The sequence below is a fragment of the Mastomys coucha genome, unplaced genomic scaffold (genome assembly GCF_008632895.1).
Source record: "Mastomys coucha isolate ucsf_1 unplaced genomic scaffold, UCSF_Mcou_1 pScaffold1, whole genome shotgun sequence".
Classification (NCBI taxonomy): Eukaryota; Metazoa; Chordata; class Mammalia; order Rodentia; family Muridae; genus Mastomys; species Mastomys coucha.
The window spans coordinates 75,367,288-75,382,701 of NW_022196891.1; the positions used below are offsets into that span (position 1 = coordinate 75,367,288).

The 15,414-nt window shown below is 46.2% G+C and overlaps 1 protein-coding gene across 1 annotated transcript in view; it reads left to right on the plus strand.

The window, feature by feature from the left end:
* Nucleotides 1–15,414, plus strand: part of Kif26b (kinesin family member 26B) — a 428,179-nt gene that overhangs the window by 2,332 nt on the left and 410,433 nt on the right. The gene's annotated exons all lie outside the window — the stretch shown is intronic.

The window sequence follows — 15,414 nt, forward strand, 5'->3', positions numbered from 1 at the left end:
CCCCCCCCCCCCCGTCCCCCAGAGCAGAACACAATGCAATTGTATTTGCACAGTTGGGTCCAAGTACTATCACATGATAATATTTACTCTTCCACTTCAAAGAGTTTTTATCAGTGGTTCGAGAGAAATATCAAGAAAACTGCATTGCTGTGGAGGTTGTCGACACTGTTCAATGACATTTTTTTTTTTAATGTGACTTTTGAAATGAAATATTGTGATTTCGAATAGCGGGGCTTAGAAGCAGCCACATCTGCCTGCCTCTTCTGCTTATCCGTGCACACACATGGATGTTTTGTATACCAGGGTTCAATTACACAGACAGCCACAGACTGCTGTAAAATTTAAAACGTGAAAAATCGCCACCGGGAGAATTGGTTTTATAAATCTAGAACTTATCTCGAGAATAATTAACTCTGGGTTATTGTCAATTTGGCATTTTTGTCGTTCCTTCATTAATCTCCCAGGACACCCCAAGAGTAAATCTCAGGGTGAGGAGCCTTTCTCAGCCTTGTATGCTACACTGTCTTGATTTAACACCTTTCCCCAAACACAGACTTATTTTATTTTTTTCCATTAATATTCCTTGATTTCCCACCCAGTTCAAAGTACAGCCCCTGAGACCGCACTTCTTTGTGAACACTACCCTTCTCTGAGGAGAGCTTATCTAACGATGGATCCACAGTCCATCATGTATTCTCATCTGTGTTGAGTGTTGCAAAGAAGGGGCTGTGGAGTGGCGTGAGAGAAGCTTGATGGATATAGATTTGAGAGATCCTGGTGCTTGAGATGTGACAGTGGCTGATATTTGTAATCCTAATAGGTCACAGGCCACCAACATTATCTCAGAACACTGAAGTCACATACTCGTTAGGGATTCTTCTTCCCGCTGTTGTTTGAACACTCCTCTTGTGCAAGAGTAAAGAAACACCAACTCTTGTCCTAAAAAGGGATGGGGTGAAGGAACACGGACTGGAAGAGACAAAGGTTGAAGCTTAACGCACGCTTGGTGATTTATGGGGTCGTGCGAGAGACGGGGTGGGGGGGCTTTGTTTTTGTTGAAGCCACCTGGAAAATTCATTTCGCACTGCTTACAAGGCAGTGCCATATATGTTCAGATTTTATTTATTGGCTGAAATAAAAGTTATGTGAAACTGATCATATTGTACGAGGAGGGGACGACTCCAGAGGCAGCCAAATCCTGGACACACCAAGTCTCAGTACTCGAGGATCCAGGGGCATCGAGAGGGGAGCTGTGAGTCTGGGGATGGTCACTGACAGATCACACAGTAGAACATCATGCACAGTTGTCAGAGTTGCGTCAAGCTGTTACATCATTAGGTACAAGGGAGCTTACAGGGTTTAGCCAGAAATAAGGATGCTTTGGGTTAGCTCATTGCTAGGAAGTGAGCTGTGGAGCCTTACTATGAACCACCCTCTGACTGTCTTTGGGGACGATAACTTCAGGAATTGTGTAAATGTTAAGCATTGTCACCTTCTAACTAGACACAATTTCTATTACGTCCTTAATGTTTGCAGCGTTTTAATCAAACCAATGCCGCGTTCTACGGTGCCCTCTGCATGGTGGGTCCTGTCCATTGGGGACGAGGCATTTCTTCTCAGTGCTAGCTTTATGAGCAAACCGCGTAAGTGTTGATTTATGAGCAGAACCTCTGTAGCCTGCAGGCCCTGTAAGAGTTAAGTTTCAGTAGAACAAGGGATGTCATTGTGACCCCAACATGTAATGTGCACCAGAGAACAAGAGTCTGGGAAGACCAAGACATGCTTTGAGGGGTGATTAGCAAAAGCCATTTTCATAACTCACTTAAGATGCTTAACCATACTTGGGGAATATTTACACAAATAGAGTATTGTAAAGTATTAGTATGGAAAACCTTCTGCGTAGTCATTTGGAAGGCAGAGGAGAAGAGCATGCCCTGAAATCCGTTACTTCAGAGTGGGTTTGGCTTTGGTTCTTTTTGCGGCACTGATTTGTTTTGCAATCGTAGTGAGTCAGTTTTCACATTTTGATACAATATACTTTTTAACTAATTCTTTAGAATTTCATCCCGGCTTTTAACATTCCCATCAACACAGCGATGGAAAACCAATGGTTCAGATGGCTGGAGTGTCTGTCACAAGGCGAGGTTCGAAAAGTACTTCCATTCTTCAGAGAGAGAGATATGAAATTGACATTTATCTAGTAAACAATATCCTGGAGGTTTATGGTTTACAGAGTCAGGGTGTCTTAATGCCCACGGTCACGTTCTGATGAGTTCCCTTCCTCATCCCTGTGCTTCTCAGATGACTTCCCTCAATGTGCTCATTGCTGGGAGCAAGCTCTAGAGAGTTAGTTCCCCTCCATTTATTTTGGGAACGGCTGGGTGAGGTGAGGTGATGAAGTGCTAGACAGTCTCTGTAGGGTCACCTGGCTGTCCCCTACTGCCTCTGGTGCTCCAAGAGTTGCCGCCTGAGTCTGAGCATCCTTGAGAGTGTATGTCGTCTAGAAGACTGGGCTCTGGGCTTCAGGGTAGTCCAGTTGCATGATCACTGGAGGACAGGGCTTCATGTTAGACCATGATGAGACTTGGATGTAGCTGGGTAACCCGGATGACAATGTTGACAGGAGTAAGACGTGTAGAGAGAAAGATGGCGATGGTAATAATAACTTGAGTTTTCTAGAGAGGGAATCAAGAGGAGAGGCAGATTTCAGCCATAAGCCTGATTGTTGCCCGTCATCTCAAAACCCGGGGAGTGAACACTCTGCTCTGAATTCATCCTCTCAGGAGCAACTTACCTGGGCCAGGAGACAGTGCCATCCTGGTGTCAGGCCACAAACCCTTCTGATTGCCTCTTAGTGCCTCAGTAGGAAAGTGCTTGCCAGCTTGTAGCCTTTCTTTTTTTTTAGCGTTGGTTAAGTGGAAGTGCTCAGATAAAACAGAAGAGTAGCGTTGTGGAAAAGTGTTGGGACTTCCAGTGAGGATTGTCCTTCTCCCCCCCTCCCCCACAGTCATGTTTCACTGTGTAAATATTAAACATTTCCTGCGTTGTGGTGAGCACACCTTTCCCGTTTTTATAGACGGTCAAGGCACCGAGCCAGAAAGAGCAGCCAAGGAACGAACCTTTCCTTTTTTTTTTGAGCTAACCTAGATCATTCTGATAGCTGTGACAGAACTTTTGAATTGACCGTGGAAAGCCCACGACACATCGGCCTGAGGAAATTCCCTGGAGAAAGCAGGAATGCTCCAGGTTGGGCAAAGGTTATCTGACATCTGCTCATTTCCATACCAACAAAGGAAAATCTTTTATGTAGAAGAAAGGTTCAGAACTATGGTCCTATCTGATTTTTTTTTTTCTCCTCAGTCACATATTCTGAGTCCATCTATGCCCCAGAAATATCAGCAAGATTAGCCAGACATCCTGAGAAGGGTGACCCAGGAATAACTGGGATGAAAGAGAAGAATGTCTGCTGGGTTAAAAACACCAAACGTGGGCTCTAAATAGCCAGAGCCCGAGGAAGTCTAGACTTGGGGAGATATAAATAAATATTTCTGTATTTTGCCAGTTACAAAAGAGGTAGGAATATGAAAATTAACTCCATTTAAAAGGAACCCCCTAAAGCCATTTTAGTATTTTGTATAGATAAACTAGACTTTACATTTGAAATATTTACTAATAACAAAGGAATTCCAGACAAATTTCCCTTACTCTAAGAACACATCTTTAAAAAGCACCTTCAGAATCCTTTTCATTTTGAAAGTATTTAAAAAACATTTCCTTACTCTGGGGATAGGAGGGTCTGGAGCCACGACTCCGTGTTTTTAAGAGTACTGAGTGCTCTTCCAGAGGACAGGGGTTCATTGTCCAGCTCCTTTAGGATGGCTCACAGCTGTCCGTAACTCCATTTCCAGGGGCTCCAACCCTCTTCTGGCCTCTGGAGGCACAAGGCATGCAAGTGGTACACAGACCTACATGCAAACTTTTTTCTCATATTCAAACATGTGTACAGTGAAATGTGGTCACTTCCATTTACCTTCCATTAGCTCCCAACCAACTCCTTTCCTCTCCCCAACACAGTCCCATCCCAGACTCATGCCCTCTTTTATTTTTATTTTTTTGACAACCACTATCCACTAATCAGTGCTGCCTATATGTGCGTGGGTGTGAGACCAGCCGCAGGAGCATGGGAAACCCTCCAATGGCCACATTCTCGAAAGAGAGTAAAGAATGATTCTTCCTTCCCTGGCAATATCCAGTGCCAACAGCTCCCTAGTATGGGAGAGAGCTTCGAGATCATCTACCCTGGTTGATGCCTGAATTTTGCCAGTCTTGGCCTTGTGTAGGTGCAGGGCAGGTAATCACAGCCGCTCTGAGTTCATGGCTGTGATAGCCACGGTATCTCTAGAAGACAGGATTTCACAGCGCCCTTCCTTGACCTCTGGCTCTTTGAAATAAAAGAACAGCTGATAGCAGGAGTGATGGAGAAGTCCTGGAGCATCTATCATTTGAGACCCTCCGAGCCATCTCCAGAGTTTATCAAAACATCCCCAGTGGAGCCAGGAGGAGCCCAATCTTTTCCTCCACATCATTCCATTTTGCCAGACTTTTTTTTTTTTTTTTTTTTTTTTTTTTAGTTTTTCATGACAGGGTTTCTCTGTATAGCCCTAGCCATCCTGGAACTCACTCTGTAGACCAGGCTGGCCTCGAACTCAGAAATCCGCCTGCCTCTGCCTCCCAAGTGCTGGGATTAAAGGCGTGTGCCACCACCGCCCGGCTGACAAATGTGATTTTTAAATGTCCGAGGCTGGTAGTTTGTCAGGGTTTGTAATGATTAAGCCAATTAAAATTTAGATCAGCTAACTTACAGACCATACCAATCATCAGCTGATAACATGATGGTGAGAGCAAGGATGGATGATTGACAGTTACTGTCTCTCTGTGCCGAGTAGTGTGCCAAGATTGACAGACAGTTTCATAGCAAAATAAAGATGCGTGTGATCTCTTTGTCTTGGAGTTATAGGCGCTTATTGTGGTTATTATAGTCAGTCACGCACGTGTACATACACACACATACACATGCATGCACACGCGCATGCACAACACACAGGGAATGGGGAATCCAAGCTCGCTTTCCCTCTACGACCCCTGGGGGTCACTGTTAGAATAACAAGTGAGAGATTGCTGCTTGAAGATTTTAATGGTTTCTGCGCTTGCCGATGACAATTTCATCCTTGGGGACCAGGAAGATGGAAATATACAACTCGATAGAGGTGTTTGAGTTGGAATAGAATGGGTTTGGAGAAGCTCTTCCCCCTGCTGATCTGCTGAGGCTCCACCCTGACCCAAGAAAAGGAGCCTGAGGCTGAGGCTGGATACGTGCATACGTGGCTCATTAGCCTTCCCTGCCACTCTGTCCCCAGAGATTACAAGCTGGCGAGTGGTGTGGGGTCTCCCTTCCCTTCAGTATTATTTTACCATTGTCTGCTCATAGGCACCTTTCCTTTCCTTACGTAGCCTGTTGAGTGGTCTCATTGGGTTGAGGAACTCCTGATTGAACGGGCACTCTATCGAACTTCCTCACTTCTGAGCATCATCATTAGGTCCACTGGTAGAGGTGCCGAGGTCCTTAGTTACCTCTGCAATGTATATCTCATCCTTCTGGCTGTTGTTTTTGGGCCTTCTCAAGAAATCCCTCTAGAGAAAAATGGCCATTGAATTCTGAATAGGAAGGCATCTATCAGAGGGATTCTCTTTACTTCCTTGATTAACATTTTATTCTTTTTGTTTTTCAAAAAGTGTACCATTTAGCCCAGGTTGGTCTTGAACTCACTATGTAGCTAACTTAAAGTCTATCCCTACCAAACACGTTGGTAAAAAAAAGATTCTTTTTTATTAATTATTTTTATTTTTTATAATTAAATGGTGTAGTATTGGCACACAGGAAACAGAAAAACATTCAATAGAAAACAAAATATAGGAATGGACTGGAGTACAACTGAGAATTTGGTTTGTGATCATAGTAGTGTCTTTAACCAGTGGTGGGGAAATGGTTGGTTTATTAAAAGGTTTGGGGGAAAACTGAATAGATCAATATTTTAGAAAATAAGAAATTGATCTATACAGTTCATTATATACCCAGAAGATCTCCCAAGGGGCCAGAGAGTTAAATACTAAGTGTTAGAGAACAATGGACTTATGCTGCACTCCCAGCCTTGCAAGCGAGTGCTCCTCAGACACTCCCACTTTGTTTAGTGCTTTGTGTTGTGTCCATGTGTGGGAGAAGGTGAGGGTCAGAGGTCAAGGTCAATGTTGAGCGTCTTCCTTAGCCTCTTTCTGACTTTATTTTTGAGCCTGGGTCTCTCATTCCAAAGCTTACCAGTTCTTCTGGACTGACACTGGACAGCAGACCCCAAAGATCCTCCTGCCTCTGCCTGCCTGGCCTGAGATTGCAGGCACGTGCCTGTCACTGTGCCTGGATACTTTACATGGGTGCTAGGAGCAAACCCAGCTCCTTATCCTTGCAGGGCAGCATTCCACTGACTGAACCACCTCCCTAGTTTCTCTTTAGTTTTTTATTTTAAACTAAGGAACAGGTATCATTACCTACCAAATACAATAATAATAATAATAATAATAATAATAATAATAATAATAATAAAATTCAAAAATGTCTGAGTACTCTATCTGCATATATACCTGTATACCTGAAGAGGGCATAAGATCTTTGTCTTTTATTTTTTTATTTTTTATTTTTAAAGATTTATTTATTTATGTGAGTATACTGTTGTGGCCTTCAGATACACCAGAAGGGGGTATCTGAGCCCATTACAAATGGTTGTGAGCCACCATGTGGTTGCTGGGAATTGAACTCAGGACCTCTGGAAGAGCAGCCAGTGGCCTAGACCACTGAACCATCTCTGCAGCTCTACCAAGAACTTTTAATGGAAATCATCATCACTGATTTTCTGGTGATGAGCTCTCCTTGAATTCCTGCTATAAAGCCTACTCAGTCATACTGTATTAAAAAAATGCCCCTGGATTCAACTTGATAATACATTATTTATTGTTTTTTTCTTTGATAGTCATATACCAATGATCATTTCTGATTCTCATTCATGTACCAATGTAGTATTATATCATATTATAAATAAAATATGAAAAGTATTAAAATTCCTGCCTGGAGCAATACACAGTTTGCTCTTAGAGACAGACACCGTGGGAGTCACACTGCGGCATATCAAGAGCAGCAATTGAGCTGCACAGAAAGCTTAGGGATGGGTGGGAAATGACTTTAGAAAGATGGGCCGGATAGGAACACCCTGAAGCAGAGATGTTCCAGGTAGAGGGAAGGGCGAAGGGGGTTATGTACACTGGAGAACTTAAGGGATGTGTTGTTCTCTCTCTCTCTCTCTCTCTCTCTCTCTCTCTCTCTCTCTCTCTCTCTCTCTGTGTGTGTGTGTGTGTGTAATGGGCTGGAGAGGTGTTAAGGGAGGGAATTGGGGGCCTTGTGAGAAAAAAGAATCAGAACTTTCTCTGTAGCAATGGGCAGACATTGGAAGGTATCCAGGAGGGGACTGAAATATCAGTTGTGTATTGTGAGGGAGGGTGTCTTGTGACAGTGTCCTGGAGTCCCATTAGGAGGTCCCCCACAGTGGTGCAGGTGAATTATGGAGACTGAATTGAAGTGATAGCAATATGAATGAGATGTTAGGAAAGATGTAATCTGTCATACATGGGTGCTCATATAAGGCACAGGAAGTATATTCATTCTTCATGCATCAGATAGAGAACACAGGTATTAAGATTTTGCTACTGGGGGTGGGAGTGGCTACGTGTAACAGAACTAGTTGGAGTTATCTAGAGTTTGAGGTTAAATCATCTAGTGGGACCAGTTGATGTCTCTAGGTGTGGCTGGTGTCTCTAGGGTCCAGTTGGGTTCTCTAGGGTCTGGCTGGTGTCTCTAAGGTCTGGCTGGTGTCTCTGGGGTCTGGCTGGCATTTCTAGGGTTCGGCTGGTGTCTCTAGAGTCCAGTCAGGTTCTCTAGGGTCCAGCTGGGTTCTCTAGGGTCCAGCTGGGTTCTTTAGGGTCCAGTTGGTGTCTCCAGGGTCCAACTGAGTTCTCTAGGGTCTGGCTGGGGTCTCTAGGGTGGGTTTGGATGTGGAGACATGGATCTTGGAGTTACCACAAAGAAAAAGTCTGTGGAATGCACAGATGGTATGAGCTCTGTGTATCTGAGGTGGGCACATTAGCACACTGAGCATGCATCGTAAGCATTGGCCCTGAAGAGGCAGGAAGCCCAAGGGATCAGAGAGACAGTCCAGGTTAGAAAAGGGGGAGACAAAAAGAGGGAGAGCACACGGCATCATGGAAACCAAACAGTCATAGTTTTGGGGAACAGGACGATGGTAAGCCCTGAACTTTGAAGGAATCAAGGAGGCACAGACTCAAGTGTCCATGGAGATGGCTACTAGGAGGTTATGGGAAATCTTGGCTTGAACAGTTTCTGGAGTCTTGGAGAAAGGTAGTGAATGCCAGTGTGTCCAGTGGTGGATGGAGAACTGAGATGTTTGAAGCATCTCCACTGTGAGGTTATGAGGGGTTGCCATTCCTGATGTTCTTTTATACATTAAAATGAAGACCCACGATCATCAGACTTTGGTGCAAAACCAGCCTTGTTTAATTGTGACCAGGGGCAAGCTGCTTAGGGTTTTTTGAACTTGGCAATTCTGTTCTACAGTGTATTGATGGAACCCCGCCTCCTCTCAGGTTGTGGTGAAGGTCACGTGATCGTGAGATAATGTCGAACCATCACCTTGTATTCTTATACTCCAAAGACTTTCCAAGGAAGACTTGAATACAATGAAAGCCAATCTCCTTGTGCCTTCCATCCCATCCTCCCCATCTTTTGCTAATGGCCCTGACACCAACGTGGAGAACAGAAGTACGGCTCTGGAGAAAATGGAGTCATTTAACTCTTTTCCCATATTCAACTCTTTTCCCATTCCTTCATCCCCAAGTCAATGAAACCTTCCACATGTATTCTTCATCCTGTAGGCGTCTGTCCCCTTCGGAACAGTTCAGGCGCTCAGTTGGTGAAGCTGGCTATTCGTTTTAGCCCAGTTGTCATGAATATGGATCGGGAGTCTTGGTCATAGTTGGAAATCACTCCTGAGAGCCCCAGCCCAGCTCTGAGTCCTCCAGAGAGGAGTACAGAGGTGGCTTTTGGCATTTTGAGCCCTGGCGAATGAAGGAGAACAGATTTCCTTCAGTGACTGCGCACGCTGATCAATCCAGCACTAGGAATTCAGCTTATCTGCTTTCCAATCCAGTTTTATCTTTCTCAGACAGTTTTCTTTGCAGTTCTACTTTGCTGGTTCTGTCGCATTGATTCCAGCCAGACCCTGTGAAGACGGCTGGAAATAGAAACGACACCCTCCCCCACTTGGCCGAGTTTCCCACACTGGTAGCAGCTGTAAGTTGGAGTGGATGAGGAAGGCAGGGAGCTTGTAAACCTTAATATAAAGGGAGGGCGTGCTCTGAACGTTGAACACAGACTGGGAGGCTCTGGGCCGAGCAAACATCTACTAGGACTGCATCTGAGGGTGTCGAGGGGGTTGGGGACTAAATTGCGGCTCTCGTTATTTTCCTTCTTCATTCCTGATTGCTGGTCGGTACTGTTGCCGGCCATGAAGATTTGGAAAGCTGTTTTAGCTCCCTACACAGCATGCCTCTCAGATCTTTGATGATCATTACAAATATCTGCTCTTCAAAATATAGATTTTTTTTTTTAAAGCTTAATAGTTCTTTTATTTCATTTGAGTGATGCCTGAGATTTGTAATTGCTTAATGGAAGGCTTTTCTTTTTTCTAGGCTAACACAGCAGCTGAGGGCATTGAGGTGGGTGCGTGGTGTAATTCTATTCTTTAATCAGATGCGATGAGCAGCTACAAACTTCCTAAGAAATGCTGTCAATTTATGTCTAATAGATGCTTTTGAGGTATATCATTGGCCCCCTCCCCTGACTCCATGGGATGGGGCGACCTCATGCAGTAACGAGAGACCTCTTCGGTAACTGAGAAGAGGCCAAAATGGAAAGGGCAGCGGCCAGGAGCTGTTGGGCTGTGTAACTGAAAGGTTATTCAGAGAGTAAACCGTGGAATTTGGGGACCCACTGCCAATCACTGCTGTTCAAGAAAAATAACCTGCTGGCTCAGTTGTGTGTTTGGAGTTGTGTGTTGTCTAAGTCCTGGAGGTTGGTACAATCCCAGATAGGTGAATTGGACTGTCTGGTCGTGGAGGTACAGTGTGGTTTCCATCAGAGTTAGCATTGGGAATCTTAGCATAGTTGGATCTCTCTCTGTCTCTCTCTGCCTCCCATTCTCCCATACCCTCCCTCTGCCTCTCCTTTCTTTGCTTTCCTCCTCCTCCTCTTCTTCCTCTTCCTCCTTCCTTGTCCTTTTTCTTCTCTTCCTCCCCCCTTTGGTGTCGGGCATCTGATCCAAGACCTCTGAACACTGGACAGATTTCTCCCGTAGACTGAGAATGAGAGTCAGCAGTATTCTCTCCCAAGTCCACAGGTGTCTGCAAACCTAGAGAGAGTCTCTCCCTCCCAGCCCAGAAGGCTGGGCCTGGCACATCTGAGATGGGGTTTTGGTTAAGCCAAGGGTCTGAAGCTGCTTAGCAGGCTGCCATGCCACGGAACTCTGGTGAAGGTGCCATAGACCGATATGGTTTGCCTGTCTCTGTCTGTGCCAGGCATGGAACCCTGGGTCTCGTATATGCTGAGCACGCACTCTACCGCTGAGCGTGTCCCCGGACCCATTGTACATGTTCTTTGTTTGGTTTTGTTGTTGTGTTTTAGGGTCTTGGCGTGTAGCACTGACTGGTGATCTTCCTGTTACTGCTTCCAGTGACAGAAGTGCTGTCATTCTTGAGCCAGCCCCCCTCACCCTGGTGTTTTAGTAAATCCCATTTGCTGTCTCCTCTGTTGCTTGTAAACAAAATAAACTTATATAATCGAGAGGACGGGTGATTTTAAGAGATCAGTTTGGTAAGGAGTATTTTTGGGGAAAGTTCAGCCTTACAGACCGTGAAAGGGAATGCTTATCATTTATATTAAGAATATCTGTCCTATTGATTAGGATTGAGTAAGAATGTGGGGGAGCTTTTCTCTCTCTCTTGGTAGTTTAGGAATGAATACGAGGACTCTAAACATTGGGATCATCATTAAATTAAGAGCTCTTTTGTCGAGCTGGGCAGTGGTGGCACACGTCTTTAATCCCAGCACTTGGGAGGCAGAGGCAGGCGGATTGCTGAGTTCGAGGCCAGCCTGGTCTATAGAGTGAGTTAGTTCCAGGACAGCCAGAGCTACACAGAGAAACCCTGTATACATATCTCACATCCATATCACATACACCACATCTACACACACACACCCCCTACACACACACACACACACACACACACACACACACACACACACACCCATACCACATACACTGCAACCACCCAATCACACACAACTCACATACACCTTCCCTGTCTTGATTCCCCTTCTGTCTGCATCTTAGACTCATCACCACTGTTAGGCCAGTATTTACATATTTACACCCTGCACATCTGGGGCCTGCCATGAAGGCTCCTGTCACATTGAATGCTGCCGTCTGGGGAAAGGACAGGGAAGGTAGCTGCCTGCTGGGTCATCAGGGTCCCTTTCAGTTACCTTCAGTTCCAGGATGTCCCTTGAGATGACCTACGCGTCCTGGGGACTTTCTCGTCCTTTCAGTTACCTTCAGTTCCATTTTGCTCCTTTATCACTAGCTCAGAATGTCCCTTGAGATAACCTACGTCCTGGGGACTCTTTCGCTAACTCTTATTTCAAATACAACATTCTGGGTTTTCATCCAGATACAGCTGAGGGGACCTAATATTAACAGCAAAGCTGCATTTGGCTTTTGTGAGCCCAGAGCATGCTGGGAGCTTGAAGTAGAGTTGATATCATCCCAGGGCAGCAGGCCCTGGGCAGATACCCCTGTCACTCCTCCTTCCATGGTGCTCTCTGAGTGCCTATAAACACAGCGCTGCCAGGGCACCCAGGGACAGACCCTTGCTCAGTATTCTGGCCTAAGCATAAGTAACCCTCCTCATTCCTTTGGTTGATTCTGTCCTTAGCTGCCGGATGCTCCATTATTCTTCTTTGCCCCCAAATTTTTTGATGCAATTCGGTCTGCAATTCCCAGGGTGCTTTGTGACAGGCTATATGTGCGGTGTGTCCGTGTGTGTAGTGTATGTGCCTGTGTATACATATTTGGGATGCGCATAGGTGCTTGCTGTGTATGTGTACATTGTTGTATATGTAAGATGTGTGTGTCATATGTGACATGTGTGTGACATATGTGGTATATATGTGAGAGGTGTGTGTGTGTGTGTGTGTATGTGTTTGTGATATATGTGGTATGAATCTGAGATGAGTATGTGTGTTGGGGGGAGGTATATGTGAGTTGTGTGTGATTGGGTGGTTGCAGTGTATGTGATATGGGTGTGGGATGTGTGTGTGTGTATGTGTTTGTGGTGTGGATGTGTGGATGTGAGATATGTGTGTGACATGTGTAGTATGGATATGAGTGTATGTGAGTTGTGTGTGTGTGTGTGCACGCATGCATGTGGGTTTGCATGGATGTGAGTATATGTGAGTTGTGTGTGTGTGCACGCATGCATGTGGGTGTGCATGTGGTTTATGTATGGGTGTGTGTGCGTGCGCGTGCGCCTGTGTGCTTGCAGAGCGCTGAAAGGATCACAAGAGGTCGATGACTCAGTGGACATCCTGTCTCAGGTTTCAGATATCGTGAGACTAAAGGTTTTATTGGAGGTCAAGGCGGCTAATAAAGTGAGCTGTGCAGTTAAGAGTGCATTCATCCGAGAACGGCTGTCTCACAGGCCGAGGGAGGGAGCCAGTGGCAGCTGCAGGTTGGCCTGTGATGGCTTTATGAGCATTACTTATTTATTTATTTATTTATTTTGTAGCCAGGGTGGTAAACTCAATACAAAGGCCTGGTTTTCATAGGCCTGACTGGGCCTTCTGCTTCCTGCATGGGGCATATCCACCGGGGGAAGGAAACCGAGGGTTGCGGGCTTTGTGTGGGACTTAATTTATCTTTTTATAGCGTGCTCGTAGTTCCCAGTGATTCCAGTCGTACACTTTGTGGTGGCTCAGAAGGAGGCAGCGGAAGCTGAGTGGAGGTTAGGAAGCTCGCATTGGCTTCCCAGTTCTGTGTTAGCTTCCACAGAATTTGTTTCTGCTGATGTATTGCCCACCCACGTCTGTCTCCTGACCTGCACTCATGCTCGCCACTAGCGACTCATCAGTGTCTGGCTTTGTGGGTTGTTCTGTGCATGCAGTAGATATTCCTTTGTACACACAGCACATAGTAATTCCTTTTTGGATAGTTAAGTTCTCCAAAGTTTTTGATGAAGGAAAGAGTAAGAACAAGACACATGGTTCCTGTCCCCTGACGGGTGATGAAGCCGTTGCTGGGTGAGGGGAAGCCGCCGGCTGATGATCTACAGAGGTGGACATGATACCCAGGCCTGTTGACGTGGCCCCTTGGTCTCCTAAGAGAAAGCTGCAGCGGCAGGAGGCAGAGCCGGTGTCTGTGGGCTGGCTCTCTGGGGTCTGTGAGGAGTTTGTCAAGGTTCTTGGTTTTGTTCAGTCACCACTCTCATCATCATCTTGCCCCTTGTGGAGGGGAGGGATGCAGGGATGCCCGCAGCCTGCTGGAGGCTTGTAGAAATGTCTCCTGGCTAACCAGTGAGCAAACTTGTCATCACTGGTCAGAAGCCGGTGGGGCAAGGATGGTTACCCCAGGGTGCACAGTGGAATGCGTGAGCTGGGTAGGCTGGACAGACTCGTTTTCTTCAGTTCTCAGAAGGCCTCCTCATGGCTGCTCTCTGCTTCACACTCTTCTCCTCACCCTGCTTCTTCTGTGTCCTTTCCCTTGCCAGGAAAGACTGGCTTGCTGTTGTTTAGAGTCTCTTTTATGAGAGCCTGTATTCCCTCTGAGAGAGGGTGGTGGTTTGAATAAGAATGGCCCCCATAGGCTCACATACTTGAATGCTGTGTCATCAGGGAGGGGCACTGCTTGAGAATGATTAGGAGGTGTGGCCATGCTGGAGGAAGTGTGCCACGGGGGTGGGGGTGGGGTGGGAGGTGGGGAGGTGGGGTGCGTGTGGAGGGTGGGCTTTGAGTTTTTAAAAGGCCAAGCCAGGCCCACTGTCACTTTCTCTTCCTCCTGCTTTCGAATCAAGAAGTAACTCTCAGCTACTTCTCCAGCATCATATTTGCCTGTGTGCTGCCGTGTTCCCTACGGGGTGACAATTGACAATGGACTACAGCTCTGAAACTGTAAGCAAGCCTCCAATGAAATGCTTTCTTTCATAACAGTTGCATTGGTCGTGGCGTCTCTTCACAGCACTAGAACAATGACTAAGCCAGAGAGCTTTACCACCCTCTTGACATGATCTCTATGCTTCTGCCGTCATCTGAGGGATGGGGATGGGTTCCTTTTCGTGTGTGACTTTTGGGGAAACATGAACGCCCAGCCTACTGCATCCAGCAGAAGTCACCTGTCGAGGCGCAGATCCCCTCGGGCCACTCCGATGACTGTGACCATTTCCTTTGCACTGTCCCTGTCCTGTGTGATGTGATAACACACGATTGTATCCTAGACGCTGGTGAGGAGTCTGGAAGAGCAAGATGTCCTCCTCATTAGAAGCTTCAGACTTCCGTAGGGCGGAGGAGGGCAGCACAGCTGGCTCTTGAGTCTCTCAAGGCTGAGCATGAAGCAGTGGGAGAGCCGAGGCACAGGCGCTCCGGACACTTGGTTGGCCAACGCTGAATTTCCTATGGTTCCCACAGATTTTTCAAGACATTTCTGATCCCAGGACATGCTTTTTTAGCCTCAGTTTCTCAATGGGAAGCAGTCCCTCTCTACGGCACAGGCAGATGTGGTATCCCTTATTCTCAGGCTTCAAGAAAGAAAGGAATGAGCTGGGGAAATAGGCCAGTTTTAGAGTCATTGCCTCCCATGCATGAGGCCGTAGGTTCAGTCCCCAACATCACACAGAGAAGGGCAACAGTTCAGCCATAGCAGCTGCTCCTGTACCCCAAACTCCATCCACCAGAGTATCTGTACCCCAAACCTACCAGGCTGGGAAGAACTACACAGCCCTGTGTCTTTCTCACCAGCACCAAGTCTGACACACAACCTTTATACGGTGAAGGCCAAAGAACCACAGGCCTGGTAGATATGTGGACAGAAGGACAATTGTTCCACATGCATTGAAAGGAGAAAAATGGGGGTCCCCATGTTGTGAGGTATTTAGTAGATTATGGACTTCTCAAACCTCTTTTTTTTTTTT